Source organism: Buteo buteo, chromosome Z, assembly GCF_964188355.1.
Source record: "Buteo buteo chromosome Z, bButBut1.hap1.1, whole genome shotgun sequence".
Lineage (NCBI taxonomy): Eukaryota > Metazoa > Chordata > Aves > Accipitriformes > Accipitridae > Buteo > Buteo buteo.
This window is the reverse complement of record NC_134204.1, coordinates 71,020,477-71,036,202: the sequence shown is the minus strand read 5'-3', so window position 1 is coordinate 71,036,202 and position 15,726 is coordinate 71,020,477. Positions and strand designations below refer to the sequence as shown.

General features: G+C 42.0%; 1 protein-coding gene across 3 annotated transcripts in view; it reads right to left on the bottom strand.

Annotated features, from left to right (window-relative positions):
* DGKQ (diacylglycerol kinase theta) overlaps nt 1–15,726 on the bottom strand; it is a 101,701-nt gene that overhangs the window by 85,746 nt on the left and 229 nt on the right. The gene's annotated exons all lie outside the window — the stretch shown is intronic.

Genomic DNA, 15,726 nt, shown 5'->3' with positions numbered 1-15,726 from the left:
AGCTTTGGTCTTCCCAGAACATTTCAAACAATGGCAAGACAGGAGTGAAAAAATCTCTGAAAGCTTTAAGAAGTCAGGCGTTAAAAACACCCTTCTCTCTCACTGCAATAAGAAACCTTGGGCCTTTGCTTGTCTTTCAGTTCAATGAGACCGCGCCGTGGATCCTCTTCCTCTGAAAATCCATAAGAAATGAGAAACCTGTTAAGGTTTTCTAAATATTTACTGAGTATCCTTATAGACAACTTGTATTTGCCAGGTCCTTTCTCCTCCAGGACTCTCCAGCCTTAGCAACTAACCAGCCATACCTGTGTCTGCTTTAAATGGAGATAACCAGCATCTACCCTGTCCAATAAAAATACAGCTTCCCCCTGCACAACATGGATGCATTGTACTTTTTATTTCCAGAATTGTGTACACGACAGCAAGCTTTATTTATAGGTATGGATACGCAAAAGAAATGGTTTTGTAACATCTGAGCTCTGTAATTTCAAGGCAGCACATTAGAATTCCTATTCATTTGTATTTCAGATACGCTGTTAGGAAATAACATAGCAACAAGTCAAGTGAAAACAAGACAAGCTACTGAATAACGAAACAGTCAAATGAGTTCAATGATATACTTAAAGCATCCATCATGAAAGCACCAATCTGGTTATACTAGGTTTGCTGGAATGGTGGTAGCCTTACAAAGCCCCTGGGCTACCCTATGGACCTCTTACTCTCTCATAAGTAAGGCTGTAAATATTCTTAAGTCTAATAACAAACTCTGTCTTGCTTCTCCATCTTCCCTGTTACAGTAAGCCCAGTATTGACAAATGAACTAACAGAACTTCACCTGTCAGAAAAGCACCCTCCCCATCCTACCATCTCCTGACTTCACCCAGAGCAGGTTTCCTAAATCCTGCTAAGCAGGCAAAGCTGGAGCACCTACAGCTGGAGAGACAACAAAGGCACCTACGCTGTGTGCACGGTTCCACCAGGTCTTCGCAATCCAAGGAGCAAATAACAACTGCACGAGCAAGCAATACCACATTAGCAAAAGTAGCCATCTCCATTTGGTCAAGAGGCTTTTTAGGTCATAACCATAGCCAGCAGAAAACCTAGACAGCCTACCAGATGCACCTCTGCAAAGAAGTGGGATCCACCCTCTCCACTTAACATGCTGCAGTTCACCCTCCTCTCGTGCTGTAAAGTATGGCAAATAATAATACAGCCTGGCTCAATACAGGCTTCAATTAAACAAACTGGCTGGCTGGTCACATCCAGAGGGTAGAGGTCAACAGCACAATGTCCAGATGGAGATCAGTGAAAAGTAGTGTCCCTCAGGGGTCTGTACTGGGACCAGTACTGTTTAATATCTTCATCAATTACATAGACAGTGGGATCAAGTGCATGCTCAGCAAGTTTGCAGACAACACCAAGCTGAGTGGTGCAGTTGACACATCTGAGGGAAGGGATGCCATCCAGAGGGACCTGGATAAGGTCGAGAAGTGGGCCCATGTGAACCTCATGAAGTTCAACAAGGCCAAGTGCAAGGTCCTGCACCTGGGTTAGGGCAACCCTCAGTATCAACACAGGCTGGAGGATGAAGGGATTGAGAGCAGCCCTGAGGATAAGGACTTGGGGGTTCTGCTGGGGGAGGGGATTCTGCCCCTCTGGCTCTGGTGAGACCCCACCTGGAGTACTGCGTCCAGCTCTGGGGCCCCTGACACAAGAAGGACATGGACCTGTTGGAGCAGGTCCAGAGGAGGGCCACAAAAATGGTCAGAGGGATGGAACACCTCTCCTATGGGGACAGGCTGAGAGAGTTGGGGTTGTTCAGCCTGGAGGATAAGAGAAGGCTCCACAGAGATCTTATTGCAGCCTTTCAGAGGGGGCCTATAAGAAAGATAAGGACGAACTTTTTTAGCAGGGCCTGTTGTGATAGGACAAGGCACAATGGCTTTAAACAAAAAGAGGGTAAATGTAGACTAGATATAAGGAAGCATTTTTTTATGATGAGGGTGGTGAAACACTGGAAGAGGTTGCCCAGGGAGGTGGCAGATGCCCCATCCCTGGCAACATTCAAGGTCAAGTTGGACGAGTCTCTGAGCAACCTGATCTAGTTGAAGATGTCCCTGGTTGTTGTGGGGGAGGGTTGGACTAGATGACCTTTATAGGTCCCTTGCAACCCAAACCATTCTATGAAACTCTATGAGAAAGGCGAGTTCTGCATAGACTTTACCTTCTCCTTGAAAGACAGCTGGATCTGACTTCCCACCTGTGAAATGAAGGTGGGCACAGAATTTCAAACGCATGTGATTTTAGCACAGAACATGTCCCTGACAGGAGCTTTTTCTTCTTCACAGATGGAAGATGGCTAGTGCCACACTCACATTCAGATCCAGAAAGCACCCAACATGTTCTCTTTTGAGGATTAAGCCAAGGACAGGACAGTGCCCTGGGACAAGGCACTGGTTCACTGATGGAAAACCAGAAATCTCCAAGAGGGCTACAGCATCAGGAGAGAGCCCAGCAACTCATCTCCTTTCAGTTCCCCCAAAAAGATCCTCCAGAGGAAGAGGCATCCCACTCACAACATGGAGTTGCACAGGGAACCTGGACAGTCACTGTTTTTGCCCTCTGTGCACTGAATTTGTCTTTCCACTGCATGGTTCTAGCATGGTAATGCACTACTGGGAAGTCACACCCACCATGCAACAGCCACAGACCATTGGGATGGCTGTGACTCTCTTTCCAGTGAAGATGAATCACAAGCTCCCAATGTTAGGGGGCTAGCAGTGGTAGTCAGTGATGCTGAAGACAGGGATCCGGAAAAGAAATCATCTCTGACCCACAGAAATCTGTTTGAGGGCAAACAATTAAGCACTCAGTTGCTCTTTTGTACAGCCTAGAGGATGAAGGTTGCCATACAAACCAGATGCCAGACCACGTAACACCATGCCAGGTATGTCATGGCTTTTTGCCAGGTCTTCCAAACTGCAGCCTTTACACAGCTAGAAAGGGTCAAGCCAGCTTGAAATCTGACAGAAAAAAGCTTTTATCACCCTCACTTCACCTGCAGTGAAAGGCTACATCTACTAATAACACCCTTGAAGGGAGAAGAGAGGTCCTCTTCTGACCTCTGACACGCAACTCAAAATTTCAGCAAGATGCCAAGGGGATAAGAGGAAAATCAAGTACCAGATACCACTATAGACAGGCCTCTTGAAGACCACTTAAATATCAGTCTTTACCCCCGGCTCTGCCTTAAGCTGGAGACTCTTCTGTTTTCTGCTGCAGATTGCCCATGTGATCAGCTGAACCACAGATTAAAAAACAGTGGCTAGAGCAGAGAGGTGCCAGCTCTGCTGCATCTGCAAGTGAAATGGGAGAGCAGGGGCAGAGAAACGTGTAATGGTTAAAACCAGGAGTGGGACAAGGAAGACCCAGCTGGACCACAGAACCACCTACTGTAGGACATGGGTGTCAGGAATGCTAAAGACATGGTACTTAACTCCCTGCAGCTGCTGCCTGCAACAGCTTCTCCAATTCACTGCTTTCAGGGTGATGCTTTACAAAGAGAAACTTTGTCAATTGTTTATCAGCACTCTCCAGCTGACTCACAGCTACTGGTCAAAACAAAGAGCTATAGCTTACAGCATTCAGAACAGAGTAACACAACAAAAACCACAAGGCAGTCTGACCCAGCCCTCAATTTTAAGGAAAATCCACTAAGATAATTTGACATTTACTGCAAGCGTCCTTATAACTAAAACTTCATCATGGTTAGGGAACCTACATAAACCCTGCCAGTTTCCAGCCCTCACGTACATGGCCTCCTGCATGACTATCACTGGTTGCTCAGTATAGTGCATAAAACTTCACACACCACAACAGCAATATCAGACTTCAATAACTAGTTTCTGAAAACCCAGGTGGACAACACAGATGTCTTCTACAAAAATCAGTCCTGTTAACACTTCTGCAATTTTAGACATATTCAAGTCAAAATGCCTCCCCACTTACAAAAGGGAAATAACAGTAGCACATCTTCAGCTTCGAAAAAGAAGAATTTGAGTTACACTTTAATAAACAGGGCAGATCACAGCAGAATTTAATGCACAGTAGGACTTCATAAGCCATGATGGCATTTTGGCAGAAAACTGTGATGTTGACACCATTGCCTGGAATCCCTCACAATACTCAAAGATTGGGAGACATTCTCAACACTACCACATTCAGAGCAGCCATAATGTAGTCCTGCACCTACAGGGTGTATCACCAGGGGCACAAAACATACACCGCACATGCATCTCATGCACACAGAGCCTCAGTGAGTTTGCTTAGTGGTCTAGGAGGGGGAAAACCCAAGAATTCCCTCCAAAACACACGTAAGCCTTTAAATGGACTGAGGAAGGGAGAGACAGGCAGCATTTTACATAAAACGAGCCTCCTCTGCTCAGTGATGTAACCGGGAAGCAGGGGGGTTGCAGTCCCTAGGAGGTGCACTTCCTTCCACCTTGCCTCTTAAAAACTGAACACAGAACATAAAAACATAATAAAAAATCCCGAAGAGGCTACAATAAAAACCACTGCTAACCTTAGCTACCATAGTACCCACCTACCTCCACAGCACAGTTACAATTTTAAAAGAAACACAGAGTACAATTGAAGTGTAGGCCCAATTATTAATACACGTAACCCCAAGGTAAGGGTTTTCCACTTTTAACTTGGGTAATCTCAGCATTATCTAGGGCATCTCAACACTTCCTATCACCACAAAACAAGTGAAGGAAAAAATTAAAACCCAAAAACATCCCAGTTACCATGGCAACCTCTACCTCTCATTCCTATAGGGCTTCATTTCCAAGCCACATCACAGACAGAAGTGTACAAAACTGTAGAATTTGAGTGAAAAACAGAGCTGGAAAGAAGAGAGGGGGGAAAAAGTAAAAAGCAAAGAAATAGGGTTCTGTGCCAACTGGGTAAGTACATTCAGTATTTTCTTCAATGTGGTTGCTATGAGGGTATTGACATGGTCAGGAAACTAAAGGCAAATGATCCATACAGTGGTGAATCAGAGGAAAATAAAACACTCACAAGGCACTATTTCCCTAAAGGCTAGCAAACTGAAGGTGTTAAATCTCTGTGCTACTTTTTTTTTTTAACCACTCATTTTTTTTATGAATTTCAAGCATTTTAAAAAGATTACTGTTAAGAAAGAGTGAGGATTTCAATTCCGCTGCTTAGGCTTGAGTCATTGATGAGACTCAACAGTATACTTACCTTGAATGTAAGGAACAGCCTCTTTCACATGAGTAAGATCACATGTAATTCATAGAAGCTGAGCGTTTACCTCTATCTGGAGAACAGAAGCCTGCAGTGTCAAGTTATACACACCACTTAGAAGTACACCACAACTTCCAATAGCTCTGTTCACAAAACAGTAAAATTCAAAATCTACCCCTGAGAAACTATAAATCGTTCCTAAAGAGGGACCAAATTATCTTGTTTATTTTGGTTTGTTGTTTGGTGTAGTTTTATTAATCAATCAGATTGGCATGGCAAGTTCTTGTAGCATTTGCTCTTAATTTATTATGTAACATAATCAGCTATTAATTTATACACATGAATTACCAAAGCATACTGAAAGGTTCTTAGGGCTTCCCATGAGACCGTATTTAGAAAAAAAGTTACACTGAGCAAAAGTACTGAATAAGTATACTGTATCTCCATAATCTTTCCAGACTTGGGAAAAGGAAGGGGAGGAGGATTTATTTTTTAAATAATCTATTTGCTCCTCCTGAAGAAAAAGCTCATGAATGAAAAATACAATAGCTTCAAGAAATTTCAAGGCACTTGCCAGACAGGAGCTGTTCTGGAGCAAAGAGAATGTAAGAGGAACAGAGTAAGAGAGGTCAAAACCAGAATGGACTTGGCGATACTTAGCTGTCTGGAAGGGTATTTTTAACATTATGGTATGTTTACCTCCTACTTCAGCCTGTTTCTGCAAAAGGATTTGGCTGGGGAGGTCTGATAGTCCCAGCTGCTGTTGGGAATAAGCAGCACTGGTTAACTTCTCTTCATCACAAGAGAAACTACAGGCATGTAAGTCAATGGCACAGAAATCAAAACAGGCATCTTTTCACTTGCTTTTGTTTTTAAGGTTACATCTCTTCCTTCACACCTCCTCATTTTGGGTCACATGCTCGGTTTCTCACTCAGCATCTTCTATTTGCAGAGTTAAGTCTCCCCAGCATCCAGATAGAGGGTTGGAACATAAAACATAATTGCAAGCACCATTTTCCTCAAGTTTCAAACCGTTCTAGGACAAAGAGGTTGTGATTACTTTTAAAAAAGGGCTGCTATTACCAGCAATGACAACTCTCCAGCACTGAGCGCAGATGGCTGCTCACAGCTTACATGCACACCTGCCAGGCACAACTGTCCCAGTGGGGTACTATGCCACCAGTATATCCAATGGCATCCATGGCCACCCAAAATTTGTGCATCAACCTGCAGAAGTGTCTTGAGAGTTTTAAATTCTCTAAATATTTGTGAATATCCAAAAAGTTTCAAATCAGCTTTTCCAGTCCTCCCTATCAACACTGTTTTGAGAAGAGGTTTAATGTGAAGAAGCAGTTCTTCCTAGGTCATGCTCCTCAGCCCACACCCTTGTTTCAAGTCTAAGGACTTCTTTCTATAGCAGATACATTCCAGAATTGCTAGTCCTAATCAGTTCCCCATGCAAATTTGTATGTGCGATGATTTACACTCTCTCTGGCATCCTAACTACATTCTGAAGAAAACCTTTCATCTCACAAAAGGCATTTTTTTATCCTGAAAGAGAGCATCCACTGTCTCAAACAGGACTAGCCTTTTCACTTTGTTCAGATCCTTCCCTCATGCCCTCTTCATCCTTAGAGGAATCCTAGCAATTTCCTTGTATTATTCTGCCTCCTTTTGAAGCTCCCAACCATGCAATGATTTCAGCACTGAGGAAGTATTTCTGTTTGAAACACTTAAGGAACTGGTTAGTGGAGTACTCCTACGCTCACTGGTTAACAAGGTGTACCAGTTCTTATCTCCACACACTGTAGAGAAAGTGCTGTAGAAAAAGCAGTCTCATTTCCTGAATTACATCATAACAAACCAAGACATTAAGATGTGTGACACATTCTGCTGAGGAGAAAGAAATGCAATGAGGAACAGAGATTTTTTTGCTACATGTTCTTGCACTTAAACTGGAAGTCTTATTTCTTAGCCACTGTAATCTAATACTACCTTGCAGAACAACAGACTGCTCCTATCATAACACCTGAATTTCAAATCATTCAGTTTCTCCCAAGCACATCTGTTTAGCAAAGTATTCAGAATGTCTCTAGCACTCTTCTGTATGTAAAATCTCCAGGGATGGATTAAATTGTGGTCAAATACAGTAATTTTTATTCTCACTATTAGTTGCTTTATATCTTAAGCAACATTATTTTTACATAGCAAGTGGCATGACATTTATATCATACAAGTGGTATCTAAAAAGAAGGCAAGTAGGTAAGTGGAATCAGCATATTACATTCATAATCCTAAACATACTTCCAAGTAAATCACTCATATCCAATTTTAAAGAGGGGAAAAGCAGCAAACATATACAAAAATACAAATACACGTGTTCTTCAAGTGTGTATATATATGTGAATATATATGTATGAATATATGTACATATACATGCACACACCCACATTCTTCCACAGCCAAGCAAATAAAAGTATTTAAATAAAAACAGGAAGTGAAATTAGGGGTTGACTGTACTCTAGTGAATAACAAACTTCCACAAGTGAGACAACAATAGGCAACAATATGGTTTAAAAGAAAGAATAGTGTGGTGGCACATTTATTAAAAAAGTAGTACACTTCCACTGAGTTCCTTACCACATTGTGCTATACAAATGTTAGTTTTGGCACTCTGCTTCAGAGTGTTTCCTAACAGGCTTCTCTCAAAACTGAAAGGTGCTATTAAACAAAAAAGGCTTGATGTGTGGGGTAGGAAACAATAGGCAGTGATCAGCACATACTATTTTATCTTTTAGAAAGGTCTATATGGTATACACATATCCTGTTCTTTCCCCAGTGGAGCTAAGTCAAATTAAATACACGAATGTAACTGTCACCTGTTCACAATAGGAGTTGCAAAAGCAGTTTCGCCAACGGTATTTTCATGAGCCAGCTCAGGATGGGCCTAATGAGCAACAAGTAGCCCAGAAAGAAGACAGTTTGAGCTGATGAAATGCAGTGTTCGAAACAACTCTGGAAGAAACTAGTGACTTAACCAAAAAGCAAAGGTCATTTGGGGACAGCCTGATTCAAAGATAATTCAAAGCTGCCACCTGAGAAAAGAGCTCCAAAATCAGCAAGAGAACCAGTTTACTATGGGATACTAAGCAGAAAAGCAACATTACAGACAAATTATAAAGAGTACATAATCAAAGAGGAGAAAACAGACAAGCAACAGGGACCCTGCCCACAGAGAAACCCCTGGAAACAACGCAGCAAAATTCCTTATCCCTGGACTTGGAATTCAGAACAGGAGGGTCGGGGGCAGGAATCAACAGAAACATTCGTTACAAACTGCCAAGAAGAGAATGAAAACTAAAAACCTTGTATATCATCCTCCATGGCACTATAAGCAGGAAATCGCACCTCAAGATCAGCATCTACACTTGGGTAATAATTGCTATAAAGCAACTCTCAATGAAAAGTGATTGCTTAATGGGGTTATTTCACGCGGAAAACCCCAGGATACTGTCCAACATTACCAGGAAAACATTGAAATAAAAATAATGTCACTGCTAAAAAAAATTGCTGAAGACTAAAATTGAAGGACAGAGTAATCACACACAGAAATGTGTGTTGCTGAGTAAGATGCGCTACATCCCATTTTAATACAAACTTCTACACCTATAAAGAAGGAATGCACACCACCTCTAGAGAAAGGGGAGATGTTACCAAAATGTACTGATTCCCAAAAAGGAACCAAACCTGAACCAAGGGGAAACACACAGCTAATGCACGACAACATCACAGAAAAGAGGAACAGGCAAGTGCTTCTCCACCCATGCAGTACTAAGGTCACTTCTGACTGAAACGCTACCCAAGTTTTAAAGAAAATGCTGTTAAATGGCTCAGTAGAGTGCTTAGAAAATGTTTTATGGAAAAAGCCTTGGAGATCAATGTCCTTTGTTTATCAGAAAGAAAGAACTAGTCAGGCATTTATCTCCCACACAACTGCAAGAAAGAATAAAAGGCTTTTTAGACCCTTAGCACAGCACTGCAAGAACTATGGTCCACGGGAAACTTACCAGAGGAACACTGAAAAATTTTGTGTGAGATGAAAAGAACCAGAGGGTATTAGGCTAGAAGATGGCTGAGGAACAGCTGAATATATTGAGTCTAAGCAACATTAGATGAAAGATCATCTAGAAAGGAAACCTGCAGAGTGCCAGCCACAGCCACTCCACACCATGATGGATTGATGAGCACCTTCTTTATTGCTTTGGTCATTTATCACTGAGGCAGACTGAGGCAGTAACAGAGATGAGATATGAAAGTGCTGTGCAAAGCCTGGTATTGGATTAGTGGCTTTAGCACTTTCTGTGGTAAGTTATTTACTGCCTAATTGAGTTTCTGGACTCTGGGATAATGCTATCGACACAAAATACAGCTTCCAGCTACAAAAGCTGTGTGCATTCTCACAAAGCTCCCTGTCCTTTCCTCTGCATCACTGATGGTGACAATGATATTTTCCTCCAAAGCACTGTCAGAGGCAGGTGGGGAAAAGAAAAGCATAAATTCTCTTCAGTACAAAATGGATTATTCTTCACATCCAGACCAGCAAGTAAGTTGCATCTTTCAGTGTCAGTCAATGCCCCAAACATTTTTCCCCAACACATGTTTCAGCTTGACCAGAACGGAGCTAAGTTTCTGCATCAGGGTTTCTTTTGGAGAGTGTTTTTTGCTGGTTTGCTTTTTTCTTTTTTGAGTCTTTGTGTTTGTTTGCAAGATGGATTTAGAGTTGCATAACTAAATCTGAGTTTTAAATGCAGCAAAGTCACATCAGCTCAACAACATCTCAACCACAAACTCACATTGCATCTCAATATCAAACATATTATTGTTGCATGGAAAGGCCCCACCACTGACAAGGAACCAACTAAAGAATAAAGCCAACAAGTCTTGAAAATTCAAACTGATTGTGGGATAGAAGCAAGATTTTACCTTCTTGCAGCTTTTATTTTTAGTTCAAAGTGCACCAAAAGCAAGCCAAGCATCATCATCAGAAGGAAGAATTTAGTGTCCTTTTGAACTGCAAGCATTAAGACTTTCTGGGGAATCTCATACATCATTCACTTCCTTCAAAACTGAGCTGAAAAAAACAGCAGGGTCAAGGATGTTCCAGCTGCCTTGTCCCAACAACAGAACTAACTAGAAAGGATGAGAGTTCAAGGGGATTGCTCCTCGTCCCGTTACTCCCTGCTATTGTTTCCATATCCCTACAAACTCCCTGTTGGTCTAACTCCCAGCTTTAAATTAAAACACACCTTCCCTATCTGATTCCAATTATTTAGAAGAGTCTTTAAATGGAGTAGACTCCATTCAAAATATGTCCAGAATATGCATCCTCAGACTGCTGCAGAGATGCTGTCTGAACATCTCCAGGTTCTCCTGCACCAACAAGGAACAACATGGCTTGCCCATGTCTGGGACATGCCTGTATGAATCACAGCAACTTTATGGCTGTCTTGCTAAGCCAGAGATTTATGGCATAAACATAACTCCAATTCACCATTTACATTTTATTCTGGAAAAGCTGCAGTGTTGTCAGCCAACTTCTAAACCAGATAAGGAGAAACAAGGATCTCTTAACCTTGGAATAAGTTTGGAGGTTCTGCTTAGAATACAAAGCCTAAAAAAAAAACCAAAACCAACCCAAACAAAAAACCTCAAAAAACACAAAACCAGAAAACAAGGATGCTATTTCCCAAAGTATTATGTGACTTAGTGCCTTCATATCAAGACAAGTACCCTACCTGCTCAAATGACATTTCCTTAGTAGAAACAGACACCAAAAGGTCCCTGACAGTAGCTTCCAATAAATGTTTTAATGAAAGAAAGATAGATATTGTCCTGGTTTCAGCTGGGATAGAATTAACTGTCTTCCTAGTAGCTGGTACAGTGCTATGTTTTGAGTTCAGTATGTGAAGAATGCTGATAACACTGATGTTTTCAGTTGTTGCTCAGTAGTGTTTAGACTATAGTCAAGGATTTTTCAGCTTCTCATGCCCAGCCAGGGCACCTGACCCAAACTGGCCAACGGTGTATTCCATACCATGTGACGTCCCATCTAGTTTAGGAACTGGGAAGGGGGGGGCAGGGATTGGCCGCTCGGGGACTGGCTGGGTGTCGGTCAGCGGGTGGTGAGCAATTGCCCTGCACATCATTTGTACATTTCAATCCTTTTATTACTACTGCTGTCATTTTGTTAGTGTTATCATTATCATTATTAGTTTCTTCTTTTCTGTTCTATTAAACCGTTCTTATCTCAACCCAGGAGTTTTACTTCTTTTCCTGATTTTCTCCCCCATCCCACTGGGTGGGGGGGGGGAGTGAGTGAGCGGCTGCATGGTGCTTAGTTGCTGGCTGGGGTTAAACCACGACAGATATATAGAGATAGATATATAAAACCTGAAAATAGCTAAACAATTCTGTTAAATTTGCTAACCACCTTGCTTATTTATTAAACCCCTTACATTTTACCTTTGGCAAATAAACAAAACTGAGTTCACATTAGAAGGATTTATAGCACTGGAAATATTTGTAGCCCCCAAAATGTACAGATTCACAATTTTTCCCTACTTTTTTTTTTTTTAAAGTCTTTTATGGAAAAAGAAGCAGCACTGTGAAAAGAAATGTATTTATTGGTGGTTAAAGTAAATCCTAAACTCCAAATTAAACTATCTGCTAGCTATTTTTTTAATGTATGAAATTGGTTCCTCTGTGCACTACCAATGAGAACTCAACTCTCTTTATTTCTTCTACAGACTTCATATATTTAATAGTTTGCGTTTTTAAGATGCACACACACATGCACAGAAACCCAGTCACTTACACTACCTCTTCCTTGCCAAGCCTGAGGAAATTTAAACGCACTCAAAACTGAAATGACCAGGCTTTGGAAAGCAAGAGCAATGTAAGAGAGTAATTGTTCATGTTACAATCCAAACATTACTTATTCTTTCGCACACACACTTATCAAAGGAAGTGACAGCTACAAAGAGTAAAGTGGCAAGAAAAATAAAGAGTGATTTACAAAGGACTTGCGGAAAACAAGGCGGGGGGGGGGGGAGGGGCGGTGGAGAAAGACAAAAATAAACCACAGCTGCAAACCTGGCTGACTGAGATTACAATAAATATGGGCACAAAAGCTTAATACAGTCACATCTTCAGACCCAACTGGACACTTAACCCACATAGGAAGACTACTGCCTTCCCTGTAAAATTTCACTTATAAAAATACTTTGCCAATCTAGCAAGAGAGCTGCAATTCTCCCCAACAGTACCTCCCGTCCCGTTCAAAGTGCTGTCGACAGCAGTACTGGTCCTGAACTGCAGAGGGAAGCAGTGTCTCACTTCAAAACAGAGAGATTAGATCCAGGACACTTTGTGCCTTGTACTGAGAGCATCAGAGCACCTCTTCTACGTATTTTTCAGAATCCACAAGAAGAAAAGGGAAGGATTACTTATCTTGGCTTGCACTGCCAGAAATGTGTTAAGAAATCATTATACTTTCTTGTATTTTTGCTACAGAGCGATGTAAGCCACATGGGCATGTGCCAGTCTGCTGAGTAGTTGCTAAGTTTACTGAAAAACTCCACAGACCTAGTCATTCACATATAGAAGATGCCATTTTCCAAGGGTCAGAAGCACAAATTGTGATCAATCAAAGACTCAAATCCAGGTAATTCAGGCCATAAAACTACTCAAAATAATGATAGGCAGGAGCTTTTTTTTTTTTTTCTCCTTTCCTTAACTGACGGAGTCTTATCATCAGCATGCTCAGTTCCCTTCAAAGTTTGGAAACTTGTTTAATTCAAGACCAGCTTCAGAGAAGGACAACACAAACAGCATCAGGAGACTGAACACCTGAACCCACAGATTTGGAACAGAAACCATTGCAAATTCACCTAGAAAAAGGCCACTCGATGGCTTCATTTTGAAGCCTGTAGGTGGTTTATCAAAAGGAGTCCCAGTGACAACAACATCAGCTCAGCAGCAATCAAACCCACAGTCCTAGTCTCTCTGGGGAGAAGAAAAAGGAGATAGCAATTCTCTACCAAGTTTTTCCAGTCTACTGCAAACATTTCCTTCATTAAAAGCTGGCTGGGTTATTTTCTTATTTTTAATCAGCCTGGTACTCCTAGAGATCACCCTTTCATTACTTTCTAAAGAACAATGGTCAAACTCCATTAGTTAAAGCAAATGTGACAAGGAGGTAATTATTAAACTGAATTTACTTAAAATGTCATTCAAGAAATCATATTAGCATTTATTAAATAATTTGGAACAAATGAGCTGCCAAGTTATACAACAAGGTACAAGGCTGTACACACGGCTGTCAACAGTGGCCACCGTCAGTGAATGACCCATTGGGTATTTTTGAAATTTGTTGTTTAGCAGTTAAGTTGTTGGAAAAGACAAACATTACACTGAGCATAGCTGGCTGAAAACTGACAAATGAACAACAAAAAAAACCCCAGTTCTTCACCCAAAGGAGACACTGACGCGTCAGGTGACATTACAGGGTTTCCCCCCCACATTCTGAGCAGGGAATGTGACAGCTAATGAAGAGTATTTTTCTCATTACCCCTCACACACACGACTTGTTTGGGGTGGAGGTTTTGGATGTAGGTTTAAAAGACATATCTTAACAACGCAGCTTAGAAGTTCCTCATTAGCACACCATCATTAGACAGCCCTTACCCGGAATTCAGCCTGAAAAGCCAAAGGGGAAAAACAATTCCAGACCACAAACTGTCAGCACAGTTTTCAAACTAGGAAAAGACCCTAAACTCAAGTTACAGCTATGCACTACCTTTATGGACCTAGTATGTGAATGGAACAAAAGTGAGACATCCTGAACGAAAGCCTTCCACATTTTGTTAACGTACCAAAGCCGCACAGCTCTTCAAGTAACAGAAGTGGCACCTGAACACCCACTTCCATGACTCTAGTAATTTGCCTTTTTTTAAGGCAGTGATGTAATAAAAGACTGTAAAAGATTAGCTTTATGCTTTTTCACAAATTAAGAAATTTTCACTCAAGGTTGGGGCTTTTTTGCTGTTAGGGTAGGCAGTGACCTTCTGCTATGCAGACAGTATGATGCATCTCTCAGCAAAGTTTTAAGCAAATATAAAACCATTCTTGCAAGACTTTTTTTGCACCACACAGCATGACTTCCACCCAACTTAATCCTGCACCCTCTTCACCCACAACGATGACAAAAGACAGGAGCTATTTCAAGCACTGCAGCGTACTTCTCTACACCCACGGCCTTGTTTGATACCACCTCAACAATGAGGCTCTTGTACAACACAACTCCTCCAGACATGGTCTTGGAGATGCAACCCAAGCTGGCTGGGCTGCATACGCTCAAAAAGACATCAAGGTGTTGTTTTAGGGTTTGGTTTGGTTTGGTTCTTTTTTTAAGCAGGACACGCAGAGCCCCTCTTTTCCCTATAGCACCGTTTGGTTTCGCTGCATCAGAACAGGCCATAATTTCATCACCTCCACAAACCTCAGCTGCTACGGGGGCTGGCAAGGAGACCCAGCAATTCCTTCTCCCCTCCCTGGCATCAGGGTTTAAAAGGTTCAAACTCGACACAGGTTGTGTCTCCTCCGTGGCATCGGGCACGCCAGCAGATAAGGACACCCCTGGGACGGCTCAGCTGCGAGCCACTGGCCACCCCGGCGGGCAGTGGCTGGTGCCTGCTGAGGAGGCCGGTGGCTCGCAGCGGATCCATCCCAGGATGGGCAGGGGCAGCGCTGGATCAGGGCAAACACCTGTGCCACCAGGCAGGAGCGGGCAGTGCCATATGTCCAACTTATTATGGTTATCAGAATTATTATTATTGGTATTATTATTGTATTATTATTATTGTTAGAATTTATTGTAATTTGTTACTAAAATTATTGTTGTTAGACTTATTATTATTGATAGCATTTATTATTATTAGAATTTGTTGTTATTAATATTAGAACTACTGTTGTAATATTAGTATCACTGTTGGTTTCAGACCCTTTTATTTTTAGAAATTATTATTATTAGAATTTCTAGTATTACTGTGGTCGTTAGACTTTATTATTAGAATCTGTTACGATTACTAGAATTTTTATCATTACTGTTGTTAGATTTTTCGTAGAACGTACTCTTTTTAACACCATGCTATTTTATTATTATGAGAATTTCATTACTGCCATTTATGACCACTGTTAGAATTTTTGTTAGGAGTGTTGGAATTTTTTAGTTTCTCCTGTTCCCCGCCCCCCAGCCCCCCATCTCGTCCAGGACGCGGCGGTCGTTCCCAGCAGGTCCCGCACGACCGGCGGCCGCCCCGGCCAGCACGGCGGCGCGGCGCCCGGCCTGCCCCCCCCCCCCCCCCGGCTGCTCTGCCTCCCGCCCGGCCGCCCCCC